Source organism: Canis aureus, chromosome 21 (assembly GCF_053574225.1).
Source record: "Canis aureus isolate CA01 chromosome 21, VMU_Caureus_v.1.0, whole genome shotgun sequence".
Classification (NCBI taxonomy): Eukaryota; Metazoa; Chordata; class Mammalia; order Carnivora; family Canidae; genus Canis; species Canis aureus.
The window spans coordinates 42,199,175-42,214,257 of NC_135631.1; the positions used below are offsets into that span (position 1 = coordinate 42,199,175).

The 15,083-nt window shown below is 42.7% G+C and overlaps 1 long non-coding RNA gene across 3 annotated transcripts in view; it reads right to left on the reverse strand.

Annotated features, from left to right (window-relative positions):
* Positions 1-15,083, reverse strand: part of LOC144292966 (uncharacterized) — a 412,082-nt gene that overhangs the window by 46,103 nt on the left and 350,896 nt on the right. For all 3 annotated transcript variants that reach the window (XR_013360389.1, XR_013360390.1, XR_013360388.1), the window contains one exon: positions 8,979-9,086. This is a non-coding gene — a long non-coding RNA (uncharacterized LOC144292966). The remainder of the gene's footprint in view (positions 1-8,978; positions 9,087-15,083) is intronic.

Consider the following 15,083-nt stretch of genomic DNA (forward strand, 5'->3'; position numbering starts at 1 on the left):
TTTGTATCTAGTCACCAATGATCCTGAATAGCCAAAACAATCTTGAGAAAGAGGAACAAAGCCGGAAGTACCACATTCCAGATTTTAAGCCTCTACTACAAAGCTATAGTAATCAAAACATTAAGGTACTGCTACAAAAATAAACACAGATCAATAAACCAGATATAAATCCATGCTTGTATGGTCAATTCATCTACAACAAAGGAGGCAAAAATATACAATGGGGAGAAGATGGTCTATTCAATGAATGGTATTGAGAAAACCAGAAAGCTATATGCAGTAGAAGCTGGGAAGGTGAGTCAGATTTTTAGCTCAGTACTTTACCAATTTGGGGTGAATTTCTTGGCTTTTATGTGCCTCGTTTTTTCATCTATAAGATGGGGATAAAAATATATAACTTGTGCTCTTGTGGTGAAGACTAAATGCATAGTAGTCACGCGATCTTTTCCAAAAACTTACTCTTAATTTCATTGATTTTTTTTCTCTATTGTTTTACTGTTTTCTACTTCACTGATTTTCATTTTTTTTTTAAAGGTTTTATTTATTTATTCGAGAGAGAGAGAGTATAAGAGCAAATGGGGGTAGAGGCAGAGGGAGAGAGAGGAAAAGAATCTCAAGAAGACTTTGTGCTGGGCAGCCCGGGTGGCTCAGTGGTTTGGCACTGCCTTCAGCCCAGGGCGTGATCCTGGAGACCTGGGATCGAGTTCCGAGTCCGGCAACCTGCATGGATCCTGCTTCTCCTTCTACCTGTGTCTCTGCTTCTTTCTCTCTCCCTGTGTCTCTCATGAATAAATAAATAAAATCTTAAAAATAAACTTATAAAAAAAAAGAAGACTTTGTGCTGAGCAGGGAGCCCAACTCTAATCGAGGTTCAATCTCACTACCCTGAGATCATGATCTGAGCCAAAATCAAGAGTTGGACACTTAACCAACTGAACCACCCAGGTGCCTCAATTTTCATTCTTATTTTTATAATTTATTTCTATTTTGAGCTTAATTTGCATTTTAAGCTGAAGTTTAAATTATTTCTTTTAGACTTTCTTCTTTCCCAATAGAAGTATTTAGAGCTATAATTTTCCCTCAGCAACTACTTTCTCTAAACCTTCTGACATTTGTAATAAACTTTTTCCCCCCTGCCCAGCACCAGGCTGCAAGATACAAACTCACCTCCCTCTCTCTTCTTTTCTTCCAGTCCAGGGGAGCAGAAAGGGGGAGAAGCAATGACACAAGGAGAGTGCCACAGGCCTGTGTCTGATTTCTAGCTTTATCTCGAGTAGCTTCTAGGTAAGAGCAAATTGCTACTGAGAAGTTTAGAAAATACAGATGAGCAGATTTAAATTCCATTCAGATACTCCTAACCAGGTGTGCTTTATGCACAATAGCTCAGAGGCCTGTCTGCTGTTGCAGAGGTTGCGGAGTGCAGGATTACTGAGTTATTCAGTTTTGTGAGTCTCCTCCTGATGCGTCTTTTTTGGCTAAATCACAATCTGACCAACATGAAGCATCTGCTAGTTCTCCCAGCCTCTCGACCAAACAGCATCTAATATGTACCACATGAACCTGGGCCTCTGCGGAGGTCATTAGAGGAGGCTGAGCTCACTGCAGCTCTGATAGCCTGCAGCTTGAAATCTGAGTGTCTTTATTACTCAGGGGTGAACACCAGCCCATCAATGGAGAAGGGAACAGAACCTGGATATCCTGGGGCCTAATCTCATTCCTGTGCAGTGGTTGCTTGGTTTATTCCCTGGGTGTGACTAATTAAAATTCTCCTGCTGTGATTTTCTTTTCTAGGAGGCTGAGTCTGAATCTCAACTATAATTCTGACATCTTGCAGTGATTGCGCACTCAAAAATGCTCTATTTAAATTATTCAGGCAGCTATAAACTTCGAGTGGTTGCTTGTTCCTGCAGAAGCAGAAATTTATCTTTCTAAAAAAAGAAGTAACAAATAATTCCTTTATTTTACATTTTTGGTTAAATATTTATATTAGAGCTATTTTTTGCCATCATATTACTGAGAAAGTCTTCTAATACAGCTTCTTTTGTTAGCAAACTTATATGTGCATCCTACTCCCTTGACCTTACTATATTGTGCCTTACAGGTTTTTTTTTAAATATAAATAAGCATTTGTTTTAGTCCCTGAGACATTCTAAGATAATTAAGTGACAAAATTTTAAAAAATGGTCCAATTAGTTGGTTCACACAATAAACACTGAATAAGCTATTAGCCTAAATTTTCCATCTTCCAACTGGTGACTATTGCAGCATATAGACAAAACTTAAGCTTCCTGATTTACCAACTTATGGTATTCATTCAACAAAACTGAGTGCCTGCTAGGCTATTATTAGCCCTGGGACATTGTTTCACACAAACGCGAAGTCACTGCTTTCATGGACACCTGACCAGTAGTAGATAAGTAAACAAGCAAATTAAAGAAGAAAATATCAATTAATGGTAAGTGCTTCTGGGTAACTGAAGTAATGGGATGCAGTGGAGAGTTCCTGGTTGGCTAGTTTAGGAATCCAGCCATGTGAAGACCTGGACCTGTAGGAGAATTCCAGATGAGTGAACAGGTACAGCAATGTTCTTGAGGCAGGAATGCATGTGGCTGAACCAAGTCCAGTGGCTCATTCACTCATACACTCAACCAAAGAGTGCAGTCAAGGGATCCCAGCTTCTGTCCTGGAGTCTGATTTATCTACAAATTTAAGGAAGTCCCTCTTAGTTCTGTCAGCCTTTAGCCCTCAAACGCCTAGGGTCATACTCACCCACTTCTCCATCTGTGGTTCTTTTGGCTCCTCAGTGGGAAATCTCTACATAATCAGGGCTTGCTTGGCGCAGCCACTATGCATCTCCCTCCTTGCTTTTCCAAGAAGGTCTCTGTTTACACACTTCAATGCCTGGCACCCGTTGGTTGTCAGGTTCATTCACTGGACCCTCAGCCAAGCTTCTCCATTTAGCTTTCTCTCTCTTTCTTCACAAATCTATTACTGCCAGTTCCATTCCATTTACTTTGACATGGATTGTGCTAAAATACTGAGGATAGAAGAGATTAAAAGCACAGAGCTTCAGAGTTGAAGGAGAAGTCGGCATCGTCCTTTGTGAGACATGTTGTGGTTTCTGTGGCCAAGGCCCCTGATGCTTTGCTCTAAAGAGCCTGGACAGGGAAGGATCTGGAAGCTGTTGAGATTCTCAGTATTTCCAGCCTAATTCTTTTCTAAGTGTTTCAAGTTGTGCCATACTCTAGTTGCTCACTGCCTAGACTATGTTTCTCAAAGGTTTATAATAAAGCACCAAGCCTTTTCTGAAAATTCCTGGGAAGCTTCTAGATTTGTTCCTTGGTCAGCACAGCACCTAAGGTTTCTTCCTTTGTCTTGACTATGTGGCTTTTGAAGGTTTCTTCTCTGGAAAACTTGATGAAAAGGAGATGTGATTATTAGCCACAGACATTTTACAGGCAAGCAGGCCTTTGTTTTTAAAATATCTCTGGAATCCATCCACTTCATTCCCTTAACCACTACTCCAGTCTGCCATCTCCTCTCACAAGGACTATAGCACTAGACTCAAAACTGTTCTCCTTTCATTCAATCTATTCTCCACTCAGCAACCAGAGTGTCTGCTTCAAAATGCTAGTCTGATTTTGCCCTTTCCATACTTAAAACCTTCTAGTGGTGTGCCTTTGCTCTAAGAAAAAGATAAAATGGATAAATTCCTCCATGTTCTGGCCTCGTCAACTCCATGGTCACCCTTCCAGACCTGTTTCCTTGCTGTGCCATCTTGGGCAATTTACTCGACATCTCTGGGCTATATAGTTCCTTTCCCTATAAAATAAAGAGAACAGCACCTATTGGCAATTGGGGTCATGTGTGCAAAAGGTCGGCATATGTGTGGGAGGCATAGGCAAAGAGGAGACAATTATGGTAACTCCATGTGGCTCCATGTGGTTCCTCATCTCAGCAGATTCAGAGCTAAGCAGTCATTTCTCTCGGGGCCAAGGACCCATTTCATTTGGAATAGCTCTGGCCCATAGGTTCTGACCCTACCAGGTGAATCCTCAGGGCTTCAGAGTTTCCAAAATGGAGGAGGTGGTCCAGGCTGGAAAGATGATGGAGGAGAGAGGGCTGCACCTGGTTATAGTCATGGTACATCAGCCCACTGCTTAGCGGCCTTGCTCTCCTTGGGTCTACTGCCTCCAGATTGCCAGAGAGGGCCCCCCAAGTGCAGTCCTTGGCCTTCGGGGTAAGCAGTCATCTTGGTACTGCAAAGTCATTTATTATTTACACCATGTCAAATAGCCTTGAAAAGTTGATTAATTGCCACTCAAGTTTCAAGGATGGTAGTCTATACTACTTTTCAAGGAAGTCTATACTACTTTTTTGGTCCTAGGTGGACAAATTTCCTCTAGCATTTTATGGCCTCCTAGTTTACCCATTTCAGCTTATTTCTTGAGTTGGAGCTAATGAACTCTAGCTTAAAATAGCAGTGGGTGGCCAGTGTTCTGGTGAGGCCTGATCTGCCAAAGGAGAGCGCCCATAAGCAGCCAGTCCTAAAGCTGGTAGGGACTCCGCAGGAGGTAGAAGTCATGGTTGTAGTACTGTGTAGATACTTACTCATGAGAGCCAGGTGCAGAATTTCACTAGGACACCGTCACATCCTCATGCATTAAGTGCAAGATCCTGTTTGCCTTTTTTTTTTAATTCAAATTTATTTAACATATAGTGTTATATTAGTTCCAGGTATATAGGATGGTGATTTAACAACTCTATGCATTACTCAGTGTTCATCATGATAAATGTACTCTTAATCCCCATCACCTATTTCACCATCCACCCACCCACCCACCTGTCCTCTGTATTTAAGACTTTGTCAGTGCTTGCCTTTAAAAAAAAACTCCAGCACTGTCTACTTGCCAGACACTGTCTAAGCACTTTATGCATAATAACTCAATTAATCTTTACCACATATCTATGAAGTAGAAACAATCAGGACTCTTACTGTACAGATGAGGAAAGAGCCACTGAGCAATTAAATGATTTACCCAAGATCACTTAACTAATAAATGAAAGGAACTGATTCCAGAGCCCACACTTATAATCTAGCCACCATCTAGACTGCCTGACCACGTGAACTGAACAAGTTGGTAAGTTTATAAAGCACTCACAACAGTACCAACAGTGCCTGTCCCAGAGTGAATACTCAACAAACGTGCTTTCATTTGTGTAGCAGCACCACGGAGTAATGATGAGAAGGATGGGCTCTGAGCCAGGCAGGCCGCTCTGCCACCAGATATGGGAACTTGGCAGGCCACGCAACCTCGTTTTCTTTCAGATACCTCATCTGTGAGCTGGGAATAATAATGGCACCTATTTCCCAGAGTCATTGTTATTATTAAATGAGTTAATATTTGTCAAGCACTTAGGACAGAGCCTGGAGCTTACTAGATGCTGCATTTGCTAGACCACACAGAAGTACACATGCGCAAGTATGCAACAGGGCGGGTCTGTGTCCTTAAAGACTTGGATTTCAAGTCTTGGTTCTTTTATACTGTCTGGGTCACCTTGGATAAATAACCTGCCTATCTAACCCTCAGTTTTTTTTACCTATAGAATAGAACCGAAAATACCTTCTATACAGCTATTTGAGAATGAAACAAGATAAGGTACACATGAAAGCACAGAATTAGGCACATGTTGGGTGCTTAGTAAATGCTTTTTCTTTTTCTTTCCCCTAGTAGGCCTCTTCTTGTATTTAATAAACATATAAGCTAATTTCTACTCTCAAAACAGTGCTCCTGTCTCATCAGAAATACTTTTTTTTTAAGATTTTATTTTTAAGTAACCTCTACACCCAATGTGGGGTTCAAGCTTACAACCCGTAGATCAAGAGGCACATGCTCCACTGAGTGAGCCAGCCAGGTGCCCCAGCCATGCTCTCCTGTTCCCTGCTTTCGGCCTCACTCTCTCATCTGCCACCCTGGGAACACTTCCAGCTTGAACTTTCTATAATACTTACTCTGGCATCCTTGGAAATTCTTAGAGATGTCTAATTACAGCAGTCTTGAATTTCTAAGGGGCCAAAGTGGACCACAGGTCAGTTGCCATTTTCCCAGACCTTTCCACACTGAGAGGACAGGACAAGTGTCTGTGTGTGTGTGTGTGTGTGTGTGTGTGTGTCCCTTCCAGACAGGTGTGGGCCCTATTCTGACCCCTCTGGACATGCAAATTCTGACTCCAGTTGTCAGTGGAACCCACATGGGATCCTTCTAGTGCCAGCCTCTCCTCTGATTCTGTCTATAGGAATGATTTACTTTGGACATATAAAAACATCTAAAAAATTAAGTAAGGAGAACTGCTGTTTCTTTGATACCCGTTTCAATTTGCCAACATGCTGTATGCTCCTCATTCAAGGACCGTATCATCTTCTTATCCACCAATCACATTCAGCAGTTAGATCCCTACAATTATCAACCCCATTTAACCTCAGATGATTCACTTATTGAGGCTTTAGGCTGAGACATACAAGGAGTAAGGGTCCCAAAACTAGATGAGCGTTGGAATCTTCTGGAATACTGGAAAAATCAGGGTGAGTTATCATTCCACACCTATATTCCATACCTGGAACGTAGAGGTGGAAACTATGTTCCAATGCTGGCCCTAGAGAGGCCATGGCCCTCTCTGCCTTGTGATTTCACCTGTACATTGATCATTGTACTTGCCTTCCTGTTTACTGGTATCATTGTGAGGATGACAGGTGGCTGAGAGGTACAAGCACTTGCCACAAATACGGGCATTTCCAGCTCCCTCAGTCATGTGTGTACCCCCTAGCTTGGCACTCAGTTTGTTAAATTTTAGGGTTGTTTGTGACATTGGAGCAGGGATGTAATCACCAGCATTTCCCAGCAATCTATTGAAATTAAGTTTAATGACTCCAGGTAACTCTCTAACCACATAGAACTATGGAAACTTTGGTCACAGTAATACATTTTGGGGGAAAAAGCATCTCTGCCTGAATAACTGAATTTCACCTTTGTTTTCATCTTGACTGGGCACAGAGTTTGCATTCTCAAGAATGAAACCCCAAAGAGGGGAGTTTCAAGTCAAGTAAGAACATTTGCTTGACTAGGTTTTCTTTTTTTTTTTTTAAGATTTTATTTATTTATTCATGAGAGACAGAGAGAGAGAGAGAGAGAAAGAGAGAGAGAGAAAGAGGGGCAGAGACACAGGCAGAGGGAGAAGCAGGCTCCATGCAGGGAGCCCGGCGTGGGACTCAATCCCGGGTCTCCAGGATCATGCTCTGGGCTGAAGGCGGCGCTAAACCGCTGAGGCACCCGGGCTGCCCTTGACTAGGTTTTCTAATGCAACACTTCTTTTCTTCCCTTGCTTCCAGTCTTTATTTCTTGACTATGGTTCTTTTACTTTCTTCTTGAAAAATTAGCCCTTTTATATCTGAGGCTTTCAGGTAAGTCTCCTGCAAATCCTGTTTGGAACTAAGTTGCTTTAAGAAATGTGTAACAAGCTGTGTCCCCCAAACTCAGCTCCTACTGGAGCTGGATCTTAATTACAAGAGACATAAAACAGTGTTATCAGATTTATTCAAATGTACTCTATGGATGCTCCAACCATACATCCCTACATCAAGCTTATTGCCAAAGTCTGGGATTTCTTCAGTGATTTCCTTACAGATATTGGGCATGATAGCCCTGTCACTAATGTGGTACCTGGCACTTTTCCCCTTACCTGCTGGTGTTTACTGGGCTGTCTCCATTGCTGCTGACACCAAAAGTGGCCTTTTGAGGCATCAGCTCCATGATGGGGTTCACCACTGCACCAGCTGTGCCTGTGCAGAGTGAAGTACACTAACATCTGCCTGGCTCTGGGCTGCTGCTGTGGCTGCTGCTGCTGCTTTTTTTTTTGTAAACTAGGGATGTTTGAGTGAAGATCTATTTTAGTTTTTACTTGCCTTTTTATTCCAATGTCCTCACCTTAGGACTTAGGCACAAGTTCCTGTGTACTAGGTCAGAAGACATCTGAGTGATAGTCACTATGCTGTTTCCAAAATCCTACAAGGACCATGCCAAAGCACACTCTAATCCTAGTCCATTGCAAATGAACCTTATGTAGGTGTCTTCCCTTTTGTCCTGTGTGGGGTGAGAGACTGCTATCCCTCAGGAACATAGGCCCACAGTAGGCACACCCCACAAATCATTCAGGCATCCTCAGACTTCAATCTAGATCCTAATGACGAATAGGCCCAGACCCCAGATGCATTGTAATAAATGAATAATTGGACAAATTAATGAACAAAAGAGTGATAAAGGAAGAAAAGGGAAAAAATAGAAAGTTAAAAAAATAGTTAAAGATTTGGGAAAGCTGATCTTAATCCCAGTTCTAAACTCCTCTCTCTCTCATTCAGTCATAGCAGGGTGGGGAAGGCAAAGGAAGAGAAGAGAGGAGATCCCACCACTCTGGTATCAATAGCTAGGTGTAGTAAAAAGAAATCATAAGCAAATTGGGGGGCTAAAGCTCCCTAAGACTGAATAAGGCCCTTTGCTCAGGCTTGGTTCTCAGGAAATTAGGAGCCCCTGGGGAAGGCAGGCAAACAGGAGCAAACTTTGACCCCTTGTCAATTTATCACTCAGATAAGAAATCTTTGATACTTGTTCTGGGATTTCCCCAGATCATCAAACGATAGTGATTTTTTTTTTCCGAAGCATGAAAAAAATATATATGCTGCTTGGAAGTTCTGTAACTTCCTGGAATAAGGATTCAGATATCCAAGCAATTAATTTGAGTTGCAAGAGCCTCTTCAACACTGCCCCACAGCTTAGCAACCCCAAATTGGCACAGTGCCACCCACCAAAAGCTTGGAAAGAGTCAAAGAAGAGGAAGACCCAATGAGGCCCTCTTTGTCAACTTTTGTGGGGAGATGAGTCATCTTGTTCCTGAGAACAGAAAAGCCTGAGGAACAAGCCGCTTACCTCCTTTGACCTTTTGCTTCATGTTCAGAAGATCTCAGGCTTCCATACACAGCTGGGTCAAGTATCTGGAAACAGGCCTCCATCATGGCCCATTCCACATTTGCAGAGCTGTCAGTATAGAGTCATAAGTGACCATGAACATGGAGTGAGAACACGCACCTGTGCATGGTCATCTTCACAGCCCGGCCTCAGCCTGGCTGCCATGAGGGGAAGGGTCAGAAGCTGGCCCCACCTTGCCTCTCCTCCATCTGCCCGGTACTCATTTACTCATTCTGGCTTTGCACTCACTGATCCTGCTGTAGCCTTTGCATGCCTCATCCTCCTTCCTTTACCAAGAGGTTAGAGGGCCACTGAAGAAGAGATCCAGTGATCCAGTGTTAGGTGGTGTTTGATAGCTACTGGTGAATGAATAAATAATTATTTCTAAATATGCATGTTAAAAAAGAAACATTTTATAAATAAGAATTTCTCTACCTCTATTTGCATTAAGGGGATGAAGATCAATAACTTTCCCAATAACTCGTTAAACTGAAGAGTTTAAGGAAGATAGTTTCTCATATTTGATTCCAGCATTAAAGAAAATTAAGAGGAGTTTTTATTTGGCCAGAGTGGGGGAGAGGGATGGTTGGGTAGGAAAGGGAGAGGCTTGGAGAAGGGGAGGAGTTCTCCTTGGTAGAGTGGGGGTTGACATCTACTGTTCTAACTTCACCCAAATAATTCCAAATGGCCAACTCCCAATTCTCAAGGCAGGCTTGATGGACGAATGTTGATACCTGACACCGACAACATGTGCTTCTCCTCAGGGTCTGCTGACTCTGAGCATGTTCTTCTTCCCCACTTCTAGGCTCTTAATGTTTGTGTCCCCCCCCCCCGAATTCATATGTTGAAACCCTAATCCTTAAATATGACAGTACTCGGAGATGGGGCATTCAGGAGGTACTTAGGTCTGAGGGCAGAGCTCTCACAAATGGGATGAATTTCCTTATAAAAGAGGCCCCACAGAGATCCCAGACCCCTTCTACCATGTGAGTATGCAGGAGGCTCTGTCTATGAACCAGGAAGAGGGTTCCTACCAGACCTCAACCTGCTGACACCTTGATCTTGGGTTTCCAGCCTCCAGAACCATGAGAAATAAATTTCTGTTGTGTGTAAGCCACATGGTCTCTGGCACTTTGTTGTGGCAGCCCCTTGATGGACTCTGACAACTATTATCTTTCTGTCTTCCTTTCCAACTCAAACTTTGTGTCAGACTGAAAAACTAGTCTAGACCTATTTTCCTGATAGATTAAAGCTACCTGTGTTTCAGAACCTATAGGTACCTCCTTGCTAATACAGCTCATTTGTTAAGAATTAGAAACAGGGGCTCCTATGACTGCCACAGCTCCACAGGTACATGGATAAGTGAATGAAGATGTTGCTTTGTGTTAATCAGAAAAATATTCTGAATCAGTTCTGGTTCTGACGAGAAACCAAAGACAGCTTAGAACTGAAGAATGCAGGAGAGTGTAAGGAACACACCATTTACGAAGATGTGGGCAGGATTTAGGGAAATCCATAAGACATGGCACAGCACCCTGGGGCTAGCAATGGTGGGAAGTCATTACCACCCCATCCTTGAGGAGCAAGAGGAGAGAATCCTGTGCTCAAAACCTGACAAGAGCTGTAGTTATGGGACTGTGACCCTCCATAAAGGGAGAGAGACCATTGATGGCCACCCAGGAGAGAGGGAGCTGAGAGAAATTAAAACTCTTCCCTTTCATCTTCTGCCAGTGTCTCCTATTGGTAGAACTAGCCAGAAGGTGGGGTCGAGGAATGCAGTCCATGCAGGCCAGCCACCCAGGGAACAGAGGAGGGTGAAGGATGGGAACTGGATCCAGAGAGGCAAATGGAAAGCATCCAGCCTAGGGCCCCTTATTCCAGACCGATGTGGCCCTGGCCAGACACACCTTAGGAGTATGTAGAGACCACACTTCAGCCCCACTTACTCTCCTTGGGCAGACACCCTTTTGCAGGACATAGACTGCATAACCATATGTGGAAGTCCCTAGAGCCTTTGAGGACCATACTCCTTTTCATGAGCAAAAATTTTATAAAAGGATCCCATGTCCCAAAGGTAAATCAAGAAAAATAAAACATTTCAAGTAGATGTCTCCTCCAATCATACTTCTACTCTTCTTCCAATTCTGTTCTGCCTTCTCCAAGAACTTCTTTCTTTTCTTCACCAAGTGACACAATCATCTACCCAGTCCATCTCCTCCCTTGTCTTCCACATTCAAACAAATGGTCACCAGCACATTGGTTCCCCTTTGGGAATCCATCACCTCTTCTCTATCCCTCTCATACTGCCACAGGTCATTATTCTCTATACTCACCACTGCAGTCATTTCCAAATTGAGCTCCCTGCACTCACATGTATCAAATCCCACTTTATGTTCTACTCTCACACCATGGTCAGAGGTATCCTTCTAGAAAGCACTGATAGGGTTGCATCATCCCGCTGCTTAAAATCCTTCTGTGACTTACCTTTTTACTCTTAGGCAAGTTCAAAATGCATCAGTCTGACACAGAAGGCTCCATATGACCCTGCCCCACTAATTCCTGCAGCCTCATTGCTCACTACATCCTGCATGTTCTCTTTGCTCCTGCATGCTGATCCTCTTGCGATTCCTCCAAGGCACCATGTTCCCTTCCATCCCTAAGGCTTTGCTCAGGCCATTCTCTCTGCCTAACGTGACTTCTCCCTTTCACACCATCTAACTAATGCCTATTCCTCTATCGAGGCATAGGTGAAGTAGCTCTTCTTTTTGGAAAACAGTCTTGGCCTTTTTCTCCTACCCTGCAAGATGACTTAGGTGTCCTTTACTCAGACTCATTTTCTGCACTCTGTTAACACCTCTGTGCAGCTCTCTTGATGGCATTTATGACACTTATTCTCACTGCTAATTTTCTTGTGTCACCCTCACTACCCTTGCAGTCCCATTGCTTACCACTGACTGGCTCTACCTATCATAGGATCTGCAAGTGCTAATTGAAATGAAGTAGGTTGTAATGAAAGGAAACTTTCCCTGGTTGGTGTTGCCTGACTTCAATCCAGTTAATCCGTTATCATGTGTGACTATTGACTCTGTCAACCTGCTATGCCTCCTTTATGGTTTATGACTAAATGTAATTTGCTTTGCCCTGCTTTCCTCATTGTTTATAAGCTTTTAAGACAGAGAGGACCCTATCTTCTAACTGTGAATGATTTCTCACTCAAATTCTGTTTGAGTATTTTGTCAGCCACTGAACAAAACCAAAGGAAATTAAGCCCATTAAGCAGGTCACATTCCATAGGCAAATAAACCTTTTCCCAGATATCTTAAGGGCAAAAGTACCTCTTCTGCTACCATTTACTTCATTCGCATTTATTTATATTTATTTTTATTGTGTTCAATTTGCCAACATACAGAATAACACCCAGTGCTCATCCTGTCAAGTGCCCCCCTCAGTGCCCATCACGCATTCACCCCCAATCCCCATCCTCCTCCCCTTCTACCACCCCTAGTCCGTTTCCCAGAGTTAGGAGTCTTTATGTTCTGTCTCCCTTTCTGATATTTCCTAACCCATTTCCTCTCCCTTCCCTTCTATTCCCTTTCACTATTATTTATATTCATTCACATTTAATTGAATGTGAAAGGAACCTGGAATGAGTGAATGAAATATATTTTTTTAATCTTACATGGGTAGGAACCTTGTCTTGAGACAAGAACCTGGGATACCTCTGTATTTGCTCCCTCAATCCTCTTACTTATTCATGTAATTCACATTTGTTTTTTTTAAGATATTTTATTTAGTTATTCATAGGAGACAGAGAAAGAGAGAGAGAGAGAGAGAGAGGCAGAGGCACAGGCAGAGGGAGAAGCAGGCTCCATGCAGGGAGCCTGATGTGGGACTTGATCCCAGGTCTCCAAGGTCAAGCCCTGGGCGTGAAGTCAGGTGTTAAACCGCTGAGCCACCCAGGGATCCCCTCACATTTGTTTTTTAATTGTGTGCCAAGTGTCTTACTAAGGTTATAAACCAAAGATTGCCAAGACAGCAAAAGTGGCTTGTACTTGCACAAGTGTTTGCCAGGTATAGAACACTTCCATGCAAGGCATCTGTCATTTAACTTTCACAGGCCCAAGAGGCAGGCATTGCTATTGCACTTGTTTTCCAGATAAGGGTATCAGATTCCTCAACTTTAAAAACTCTCTCATTATACCCCTCATTCCAGTCACTGCCTCATCAGCCAGCTCTATGAGGGACTGCCCAGCTTTACTCAGATACAACTCGACAGCATCTGTCCTTGGGTGTGCACTCCTGCTTCCTGCACTGGGGAGTTTCTGACATCTCAAATGGGCAGCCTGTTACATCTACTGCAAACTTAAATATTGTCAAACTTAGGAATGGGGCGGGGGGCTGTGCTTATATGGGCTCCCTCAGTCATCAGAGACCCATTTTATAGGGCTCCTCCCAAGGTTTAGGGGCCCATTGCTTGCAGCAGTGACCAACTCATAACATCATTTTGTTGGCTCTTCCTTATTCTCTATTTCACATTTCTACTCCTTATACTTTCATCTCAAATAAACTACCTGTACATAGCCTTTATACCTCCAGCTCTGCTTCTAAGAAGCCTGGACTAAAATCATGAGCTTGGATAACTTTCCAAGTATCCCAGTTTTTACATGGAAGACTGTAATCCATAGTCAGATCTTCTGACTCTCAAATACCATGTGTTTTCCCCTCTACCCTCCTCAGATTGAGATAACTATTAGTTTATGTAGCGGCTTAGATACAGAAATAGCTAAGTACAAAAGAGAGATGTTAAGTCAAAAGTAGAAGCAAATGACTTTGGAGTACAGAAAAGAGCGATTGCTTGAATGAGGGTGAGTGTGTGGGCTGGTGAGGAAATGCTTCACAGGGCAGGTGGCCAGAGGCCTTTCCTAATCACTCTCCACAGTAAGTCTCATCTGGTATTTTCTCTGCTAGCATAGTCATTTCCTTCTTAGCACTTATCACAATGTGTATGTAATATTTGTTTCTATTTATTTATTGTCTCTTTCCCTCAATAAGGCAGGTATCACGTGTTTATCACAATATCCTTCACATTGAGCACAGTGACGAGAACATAATTGGCAATCAATAAATTAACTGGAAAATTTTAAAAATCAATCTTAATTGATGAACAAACAAATCACCATTCATGAACAAATCAATCAGTAAATGAATGGTATCACAGGCAAGGTGAATAGTTTAAAGAAAGTCATGGAAAGGTATGAGAATATGACCTATCCAGAGAAAGGTCTGCAGTTGGTTATATAGGATGTATTTGTTTGGAAGCATAAAGAGGCCAGAAATGGCTAAAGAAAGTATTTCTTACAGTGACATTGAGGCCATATAAGTATTTTAGCTACATTCTTTGTATGGGAAGATAATATTATATTGGAAGATAATATTGCTCAATAACTAGTTGTACAACTTGGGTTACACAGTGTAGTAAATGTGCTTTCTGCTCTGTCAGACAGTTGGGGTAGGTATTGGCAGGGCTTGTTTGCAGGTGTGGGCTCTGGCATTGCAGGTATGCCTTGGGTTATCTGCTGCTGTTGTTGCCCAGTGTATTTTTTGCATTTGAGCATTGGCAGATCATGTCCTGTGCCCCACCTGCTGGCTGTACTTCTAGTTCTGCCTACCTCGGAATTTCTATTTAGGACACTTGCTGCCCTTCATTCTCTGCCTTGCCTTTCTCATCTAAACTCTGACAGCATATAACACCGGCCTCCAGACCCTTTGGAACAACAGAAGGCAGTATAGGATACCTTCTAATACATTTATTCAAACATATATTCCTGGCATACTATGGGACAGACACTATGCTGGGCACATGTCTCTCCTGGTTGACTCATGGTTCTATGTACTCTGCACTGTTCAACTGCTTTGTTTCTCACCTAAGGATTTAGAGAGTTACCGTTGCATTCTCTCCACCCTGGTTCGCTATAGTGGGCTCACCAAACCTCAATTCCTTTCCCGTGGACAATGTGTGCTAAGGACTCTGCTACAAAATATGATGGAATAATTATTTCCCTGCTA